The sequence below is a fragment of the Dipodomys spectabilis genome, unplaced genomic scaffold (genome assembly GCF_019054845.1).
Source record: "Dipodomys spectabilis isolate Male_0828 unplaced genomic scaffold, ASM1905484v1 ptg000276l, whole genome shotgun sequence".
NCBI lineage: Eukaryota > Metazoa > Chordata > Mammalia > Rodentia > Heteromyidae > Dipodomys > Dipodomys spectabilis.
The window spans coordinates 613,417-624,048 of record NW_024870953.1 but is presented as its reverse complement, the minus strand read 5'-3'; the positions used below and the strand labels follow the sequence as shown (position 1 = coordinate 624,048).

The 10,632-nt window shown below is 35.5% G+C and overlaps 1 pseudogene; it reads right to left on the bottom strand.

The window, feature by feature from the left end:
• Positions 1 to 10,135: 10,135 nt before the first annotated feature.
• Positions 10,136 to 10,232, bottom strand: LOC122126389 (annotated as a pseudogene).
• Positions 10,233 to 10,632: the final 400 nt, after the last annotated feature.

Sequence of the window (10,632 nt, the reverse complement as noted above, 5' to 3'; positions counted from 1 at the left end):
ATGGGGGATAAGGTGTTATAATCAATGACAGATATATATGAGGATGAACAGAACAACAAATAATTCATGCAAAAAGAACAAAAGATGAAAAAGTAAAATTAATGAGAAAGAAAGAACATAAAAGACCAAGAGGTCAGTAGAGATTTTTTTTTTGAAGCACACACACACACACAAACACACACACACATAGACCTAAAATAAAAGTTATAAGAGGAAGAAAAAATGATTAATAAAAACAATTCTTATAATTGAAAAGTAAAAATTTTAAAAAGATACAAAAAAGACTTCTTTGATTTTGTTTTTGGGGGGTTGATGGGAAGATCCTGTATCTCCCTTGAGACAGTAATCAGTCTCTTGGTGGAGTCTCTGGTTTGCTTGTGGTGTTTGGTTTTCTGTGGCTTGATTAGCTTCTTAAGTCAGTTTGTTTGGGCAGGCAGAAAAAATTCCCTTGGTTTACCCAGAAGTTTGTGATCCTCCTCCCAGGCTAGTTCAGTGGGAGGGAGATCTGCTTTGAGTATCACAAAACAGGGAGATGGCTGTTTCCTCTAGTTTGGAGTTGCTGTGATAAGGCTGGGTTCTGCATAAAGTTGAGGCCTTTCAGCAAACAGTAGCTTTTCCCTGAGGGGCTAGCTTCTGAGACATTCACAGAGCCCAGCCTGGAACCATTCTCAGGGTTTATGTTTACTAAGTTTCAATTAATTATCAGGGCTGCTGTAGGGATGGCAACCTCTGGCTCTGTTTACCCAGTGAAGAAAGCCATTCCTTCATGGGTGTAGCTTTCTCTGCCTAGTTGTGGTGACTTTCCCATGGGTGGAGTTGAGAATGGCAGGTCAGGGTAGGTACTTGTGACTTGCAAAATAACTCTTTTGTTTTCATCAAAGGACTGAGTTGGAGCTAGGTGCTTAGCCAGGCCTTTGTCTACATCAAAGATGGATATCTCCGATGTTGGGCAGAGGGGTGGCCTTCCCTCCACTGCTCCCTTTGAGAAGGAGTGAGGATGTCAGTTTTGTACTCATGCTGGAGTGTTGGTTCCAGGGTAGCCTCTGGTCTGCTATCTGCAGGATGAAGATATCTGCTACTTGTCAGTTCTTCCTGGTGTTGAGTAAAATCTGCTCGCCTGCTACATCTGGCACATTTGTCCCAGACTCTCTGGGATGTAGGTATGCTGGCTATGGATGCCACCACAGCCACCACAGCCGCCTCAGCCATGGCTGCTGGAAAATGCTCAGATCTGTCTCCTTACATGGATTTTCCCTCTCTGGCCAAACTCTCTGTACTGTGATGGCACACATGGTGTGACTAGGACTGTTCACTGGAACACTGGAACTGCTTTCCATGCGAGAACTTGTTTAGCCACCAGATTCTCCTCCGCCATCTTCTCGAAATTCCTGAATTTGTTTAAATATTACTGGAATTGTTTTGGAATAAATAATGCTCACCTTGACTACCTTGAGAAAGAAGAATTGGTTTCTCAGCACTATAGGTAAGAACTTGAAAGAAACAAAAGGAAAAATGAGGAACAACTCAACACATACATTCAAAAGAAAGAAAACAACCCAAGAAAACACAAATTAACTCAGTACTCAAGAACCTGCAGGAAATGCAAATGTTTTTTTAAAAAATATCTATGATAAGCTTATGAAAATTCTGACTACATGGGAGTCTACTGTTGTGAGGATAGTGGCTAAAGCTCAGACTGGACAGAAAGATCTGTACACAATGCCAGGCACTTTTTATTCTAAATTCCAGGAAGAATAACATGAAGTAGACTAAGCCCACGATCATACACAAGTAGGAAGCAAGAGTCTATCTGAAAGTTAATCAGGATAATTTAGGGCTGGGGACATGCCAAAGTGGTAAGAACATCCATTTAGGAGACACAAGACACTCAATTCAAATTCTAATATTATGGGCATTAAAGAAAAAAAAGCTATGACTTTAAATAATGGGAATAATTGCAAGATTTGAATATTTGAGTGGAAAAAAATCCATGAGAGAGATAGAGTTTACCCATGTTGCAATGCTTTCTACTTAAGTGATAATATTATATGGTACTCCAGACATAACAGAGTTACCTTGCAAATGAGCATTGATGTGCATTTGGGTGAAGGAAATAGTCTACTTACACAGGTGTAAATTAAATACTTTTTGGGGGTAGATTTTAGTTCTTGTACCAAGAGCCTGCGTGATATCTCTGAGTCTTTTCTCTCAAGGCTATCACTCTACTACTTTGAGCCACAGTTCCAATTCTGATTTTCTGTTGGTTGTTTGGAGATAAGAGGCTCATGGACTTTCCTGCCCAGGATGGCTTCAAACCATGATCGTCAGATCTCAACCTCCTGAGTAACCAGGATTCCAGGCCTGAATCGTCCATGTTTTTAATAATTTAGTAAATTGTACAGTTACAGAAGTTATAATTTATCATTATAACCTTTATAATATATGTGTGTATATTTATATCAATGAATGCATATAGAAATATTTTAACATATTTTTGTGTCTATAGTAGATTTATGAAATCATCCTTCATTATAAAATAACATGGAAACACGTTTAATGAGGAGCAAAGCAAAGGGAATTGTCACGTTTCTTGTTTTTGAATGAAATATGAATTGTGAGAATGAGTTTGAGAAAACCATTTAACAAAATGGATAACAGCTATTTATTCCAATCCCTTTATTTGCCCATATTGTGCATCCTCACACATGAGTGTCAAAGTCAAACTACACTTTCTTGCCTTTGTATTTAAATCACATGTTATAATTTAGGGGATAGGTGAAGTAATCAAATAAAGATTAAAATGATAGTAAGTGAAGCTATGAGTTAGAGCTGAAAATTATTTTAAATATGATAATAGCTAATTTAATTCCATATCTCTTACTTTTACTCTATTGTCATATACTTCATTCCCACATTAGGAAAGTACATAGAAGTTTCTCACTAAATTATGTGTAAAATTATGAAAAAATGTATTAAAAGAATATGGGCACATTGGGGCTGGGAAAGTGGCTCAGTGGTAGAGTTTTTGCCTTGCATGAATTAGGCCGTGGGTTTGATTCCTCAGCACCACATAAGCAAAAAGAAGAAAGCCAGAAGTGGCGCTCTGGTAGATTGCTAGGCTTGAGCAGAAAAGCTGAGGGACAGCGCCAGAGGGGCCCAGAGTTCAAGCCCCTCGACCGGACAGAAAAAACAACAACAACAACAACAACAAAGAATATGGGCACAGTGTGGTTTTAGCTGATTGAGACCTGTAGGGGGTTGTGTGTTTTTGAGGACTTGAAAAACGTTGTGATGGAGATGAAGGAAGTGATTATTCTGGAAAATTGGCTAGAGGATTGCTCCCAGAAAAATAGTGATGAATTCTTCCAAAAGGTTAGAGTAAAATCATTCTCACAATCATGTTCACTACTGCACTATTCACTGTAGAGAATTTATGGAAACAGCCCAGATGCACTTTAGCAGAGGGATGGTTGGAGAAAGTGTTGCACATATACACAATTGGATTGCACCCATCCATTATAAAGACTGTTACAACATTTGCAAAGAAATGGTTAGATCTAAAATTATGTTAAGTAAACGAAATCACAGCCAGATACAAAAAGGACGCATATTTAGAAGCCAGAATTTTATGCAAGTTAAAAAACAATATTAATGGAAGCATGCTATTTGCAGAGGAGTATTTAACAGGTGTAATTTCTTATAAAATTCAACTTTTAATCCAACAAAATGAATACCAGGAGACTATGACTTGGAAAATGTGAGGGGAAGTCAAAGGGAAGAAATAAAGTGACTTATGGAAATAGAGAGTGAAGCCATAATATTTAATGCAGATAGTATGAAACTAGAAAAATTGAAAGTGGGTTGAGGTTTGGAAGGATGTGAGAAAGTTATGTAAAGATCCATTGTACTTATAAACTGATTCGTTGAATGGAAATCCATCCATACAACTATTTAATAAAAATATGATTAAAAACAATGGAGACATCTGATCTTAAACCATGAGTCAATATGATAATTCCTTCTTAGAAATTTTCTTTTCAGGTATTTTCCTCATAATGACAGAAAAGTGAACAACTCAATGAATATCAATACATCACTTTTTATACCCTAAATAGACACAATATAAAAATCACAGTAAAAATATTAGAATATACACATGATAAAATAACAGGTAGAAAGTATCAAACTCTGATTGTTTTCCAAGTACTTTACCTGTGGTATCTAATTTAATCCTCACAATAATTCCATAAAATGGAATTACTTCTATTTTTAATTCTAAGGTGATGATATTTAAGTCTTCAGGGTTGGAATTACTAGTACAACATTGCACACACGGTAAATGTTAGCCTGCTTTCCATTCCTATCATATGAAATAACCTCATTCTATTTTATAACTACCAGCACTCAGTCTACTAATTCTAGGAAAATTCCCCAAAATTATTGTGCACATTCTAATAATATTTCACTTAATAGGTAACTAAGCCTAACACCGGTGGCTCACACTTATAACGCTAGCTATTCAGGAGGCTGAGATCTGAGGATTGTGTTTCAAAGCCAGCTCGGGCAGGACAGACTGTGAGACTCTTATCTCTAATAAACCACTAGTAAACTGGAAGTGGCACTGTGGTCCAAGTGGTATAGCACTCGGCTTGAGTGCTAGAGCGCTCGCCTTGAGTGGAAGAGCGCAGGGACAGCACCCAAGCCCAGAGTTCAAACCCCATGACCAACAACAACAAAAAAGAAAATAAGTAACTGTAATATGAAAACTCCAAGTTCATAATCAATTTTTACCTCCCTGGTGAAAGGAACTGCTAAACTATAACATTCTTGATTTCTAGCTCAAAATAGTAGAAATCATATTTTATCCCTTCACTCAACACTGCACTGCCTGGGGACCCCATCTCTGGTTAACACAGTCTTACTGAAAGAATGACCTGCCCAATTCCTGATGGAAACAGACTGCAGGTTTTTAGAGCAATCGTTTCCACATTGTAGCTCACCTCAATTGTTTACCATTAGAAATATTTTGATTCCTTTTATACACAACATTTTGAGAGAAATGTACTAATTTAGAATGTTATTAAAGAAAGACTGATATAAAAATCACTTTTGATCCCAGCTAAATATTGACCTTTCATATACCCCAAAATGCAGTCTTACCTATTATTAATATTAGGAACGAGAGGTTGAAAATCATAGACACCAAGACCTAAGTATGAATTAAAGACTCTCCAACTTGTGAAAACTATTGTTTTAAAAAGACGAATACTACCGCATTTTTAATTCCCTATGATAATGATAATGATTCCCTATGATAATGATAATGATAAACTATTAACACTTAAAAATAACTCATTTTTTTTGGGATTAGGACACAAAACACAAGGTTAGTCCTAATCATTTTAAAAGTCCATTATTTATGCTAAAAGTTCACTCATAACTATAAAGATTATAACTATAAAGATTCTAAAACTAACTGAAGTACAGAGGAAATAATTTAACTGCATCATCTACATTCAATGGACTGTTAATAGAAAACAAAGTTATACTAATAATTAGCTTACCCAACTCACTTACAATCTTTTATTCTATTCCATTTACTTTCATAAAAACTGGGTTTTCATAAAATAAAGCATAAAAAAACGTATATACCCACTTACATTTTAGATCTTAACAATATTTATTTCAGAAATTTTGGCTCTACAGTCAATGAACTGAAATAATACTAAAATATTCAAAGGATTTTCAGAAATTGCAAGACTTGCTCTGGGATGTTATGTATATTGGAAAAGATATTCAAAAAGCCTTATTTGTTAAAGTAGCCATAGTTATACACAAAAGAGCCATTAGTAAAGATCCCTGTGCATGTACAAAACACCTTCAAATGCATCCACAATCGACATGACACATGCTTTTTGTTTGTTCATTTTTGAAAGGAATATCTAACAAGCATATCCACAATACTTATTTTCAATAAATAAGATGGGATATTGAAACGTAATATGGGTTCTCTTAATGAGAACAGATATAATATTGCAAAGAAAGTGATTTTCAACAGAAATCCGGAAAGAGTTTATCCAACTTGTGTTTCACAGGAATAACAAGAGAGTAAACCTGTTTTGTCAAGTCGGCCAAATCACTCCATGAGTGTATCTTAAAAGTATTACCAATTTAAGAGGTCAAATACGTATTTTGTACTGACAATCATCTTACAGCAATAACTTACTAACTAATTATGTCTGTATCTTCTTACCTAACATACAATAAGAGCTGAAAGCGGTCTCTTTTTCTAAATTAGTATTGTAAATGCTTTGATTATGATGACGTTATTATTAAACAAATAATATTTACAGAAGTATGGTTCCACTGAAATGACATGACAGAACACTGATAAATAAAAACATTGCAACACAGTTAGCTTTTTTCAGCCTCACCCTGTCCACATTGGCAAGCAACATTGCAACAGCACACGCACACATATACACATACATACATGTTCGCACATGTACACACACATATACATGCATGTTAAATTCAGGGTTTATTGTACAAAAAATCCAAATAAAATATTAGTGATTAGGACAAATGATAGTATGCCTTATTAAAAAATAATACATAAACCATTACCACGCATGTTACATTTTACCTGCCTCTCCACATGTGACCACTTAATTTATTTTTAATTAATTAATTACCCTATTAATTAATTCATTTGTTTGGTGCTAATCCTAGGGCTTGAACTCAGGGCCTGGCTTTGTCCCAGAATTTAGTTTTTGTTTCAGTTTTCTCAAGGCTAGCATTTTACTGCTTGTACCACAGCTCCATTTCTAGCTTTTGCTGGTTACTGTCAAATCAGAATCTAATGGACCTTTTTTTTCTTGGTCTGCTTTCAAACCACAATCCTCAGATTTCATCTTTCTGATTAACTACTATTAAAGACATAAGCCATCAGTGTAGCTTCTACTTTTTCCTCTATAGTTATCTAATGCCCATACTTAGATAGTAATTTTAAAATGAGAGTATAGAAGCAAAATGTACAGTGATGATACTGTCCTGTCAGAAAGTTAGTAATGTAAATTTATTCTTAAAACCATACACAAAAATACCACGATATAGTGTAAGAGAACTCACTATTGAACATATGAGCTTTAAGTGCATTCTAATAGATCCATTATTTATTGGTACCCAACATTAGTAGAATGTATGAGGCATTGGTAAAATAGAAGTCCTTTGCATGACTACATACATTCCTTGTTTTTCCAAAGACACTTGTTTTCATCTAAAAAGTAGGCCTGTCTATTGTCTTCATGTGATTTTGATGATTGAAAGTGCTTAGTGAGAAGGCCAAAATGTATTAGTAGTCCTTAACTATCAATTCTCATTTTTTTTCTTGGAGAATATAATGATCAAATCAACAGTTCAGAATCAGCAAGCAATACTTCAGAACCATGCTTCCAGTGCAAGTGGATCACCAGTAAGAAATCCTCAATACCAATTTCCAAAAAGTTTTGTCACAGACAAAATCTCCCTGCCTTCTCTAGCTGCTTTACTACCTTCTTATTCCTTCATTGTACAGGAAAAGTATGATTCAACTGATTTCAGTCAAATCTGTTACTAGAATTATCAAGGATTTAGTTTATTGTCTGTAATTTGGTCAAAGTTATATCTCTTTAGGTAGGCTACTAAAATGTATTTACTAATTTCAAGTAAATACATAAATTCTATTTCCATCTCTTTTAAAAATAAATTTTTCTTTGCTCTATAAATTGAAGCATGGATTTTGTGGTTAGCTAGGTCATTACACATCTGTCTCTCTCTTGCTTTCTCCCTTTTTTGGTTCTCATAGACAATATGATTGCTCCATAATTATCCTAATTTATTTTGCTTTTATATTTTTGGTTGCATCATTTCACTTTTTGCTCTGCCATTTCCCAAATCATTTATATAAAAGGCATTATTTCCTATTTTCTCATTCCTAGAATAAGCTACACATGTAGACATTACTGGTCCTCATTTTTAGTGTGTACATTTGAATATGGAGGAACATCTTTCTGCTGCTCTCCATCAACTCCCTACTCTCCATTTAGAATAATTTCGAATAGTAAAATTGGAAAAAGAGAAAATAAATCATGGTGAATAAACAGATGCAGAAAATTCACCGGGTATTTCTGACTAGTTCAACCAATGGGAACTATTAGGGAAATACATGGACACCTCATTCCCACTGGCACTCAAAGTCTCTGGTTAGGCAATTCTTAGGAATATGGGGAACAAGATGAAAAAGCAAGGAATGGTATCAATTGCAAGAAAAAAAATTGGAGATGGATCCAAGGAAATCTCTTCATTGGGCTGCCAAAAATATTCAGCTTACTGCAGTGCGGAGACTTCTTTCCCAAAAAGCCACTCATGTTAATAGTAGGGATGATGATGAGTATACCCCTCTTTGAGAAGCCTACAGTGGACACTTTGGACATTGTCAGTGAGTTGGTGTCTCAAGCGGCACATGCAATACCTGTAGATGACTGGACACCGCTGCACAGTGCATATACGTGGAATAATACCAGAGTGGCTTCTTTCTTAATTCATCATGATACAGATACCAATGCCCAAACTAAAGGACTCTTTTTTTAAAATTTTTTTTGGTCTGGTCGTGGGGCCTGAACTCTGGGCCTGGACGCTGTCCCTCAGCCCTTCAGCTCAAGGCTAGTGCTCTACCACTTGAGCCACAGCACCATTTCTGGCTTTTTTTCTGCTTATGTGGTGCTGAGGAATAGAACCTAGGGCCTCATGCATGCAAGGGAAGTGCTCTACCACTGAGCCACCTTCCCAGCCCAAATATTTTTGTTTGTTTGTTTTTTGTTGGTGTTGTGGGTTTTTCTTTTTTTTTTGTCGGTTGTGGGGCTTGAGCTCTGGGCTTGGGTGCTGTCCCTGTGCTCTTCAGCTCAAGGCGAGTGTTCTACTGCTTGAGCCACAGCGCCACTTCCCCAAACTAAAGAACTCTTGACACCCTTACATCTTGCTGCTGAGAATTGAGATAGCAAAGGTACGCTGGATCACCTTCTGTTGAACCATTATATAAAACCAGGCCTGAAGAACAACATAGAAGAAACCGTATTTGATATTGCCAAAAGGATAAGTATGTATCACTACCTCTATGAAGTTGTGGAAGGCTGTACAAATTGTTCAATGAAGTCCTAATGGTCGGGTTAAGTTTCTTAAATTTCAAAAATGCAAGTCCATCTTTTGTGTCCCTACAAAATATTTTCACAAAACAAATAAGAGCAATATCTTTTTTTTTTTTGGTCGGTCATGGAGCTTGAACTCAGGGCCTGGGAGCTATCCCAGATATCCCTTGTGCTCTTCAGCTCAAGGTTAGCGCTCTACCATTGAGACACAGCTCCACTTCCAGTTTTCTAGTGGTTTATTTGAGATAAGAGTACCATAGACTTTCCTTTCCAGGCTGGCTTTTAACCATGATCCTCAGTTCTCAGCCTCCTGTGTAGCTAGGATTATAGGCATGAGCCACCAGTGCCCGGCAGCACTAATATTTTCCTGTAAAAATTCATGGATTCTGCGGAATTCTTCCAAGTGAATTGCCTGCCTTGGATGTCAAAATGTATTCAATAGTTTTTGTATACATGTATAATATTTTCTTCAGAGTTTGTGATTTTTTTAATCAGAAATAATTTTAATTTACCTGTTGAAATGAGTAGTACAGAAACTAAAATATTTCTGGTGCTTGTCTGAAAAAGTATATTTTAAAATATACTATATTCTATGTTTGCAAAATGTTCATAATTTATTTTATTTTCTCCTAGATATTCTTTGAATTCTACATTATTTTATAATATATAGGTTCACTAATGTGTCCTTTCCGATTGCATTCCATATAGAAACAGTTTGCTTCCTTTTTTTTCTAGGACTTAATATTATTTTTCTTTGTGATAAAATGACAATGTTGTCTAATTTGAAAAGATTTGTAAAGTTTATGCTATGTAAACGCGTTTGTGAGGTGAAGATTTAATACACTGATGTCAAACTAAATTTAATTCTATGAATTACGTGTATTGTTACACTTGTAATTTTGTAATCAACTTTTTAATAACTGTTTTTCATTTCTTGCATCTGAACGATGAATAATATGGAATACTTCTCACATTTTCATATTATACTTGTGCAAGTGCCATGTTAATCTCTGTATTGTAATTTGAGTATACATGCTGCTGAAGCATGTAGTATCCTCTAAATTTAAGTAGTTAATGATGCAATCATTATACAGGCTTATATCTATGGGTGCCTACTTGTAACAAGGAAACCTTATTGTTCCTAACAATGCTATCGATCTTATTTCCCTAAAATTCTGTGAATAGTGGAAAAATTATATTGATCACATTGCTCACATTTGCAAATTTTTTTGTCAATGACTATCTTAAGTCTTTTTATTTGGAATTTGATCATACTCTCAATTATTTATAGATAGGTCCAAAGGTGAAGGAGTTTTCAAGTACTTATTTATCCAACTGAATTAGCTTTGTGGACCTAATGGATTGAAAGTAAGCGCTGCTTAAGAGCTACTTCTAAACTTCTTCAGCTGACATTTTCCCAAATGAGGTGTTACTGGAACAAATGTCT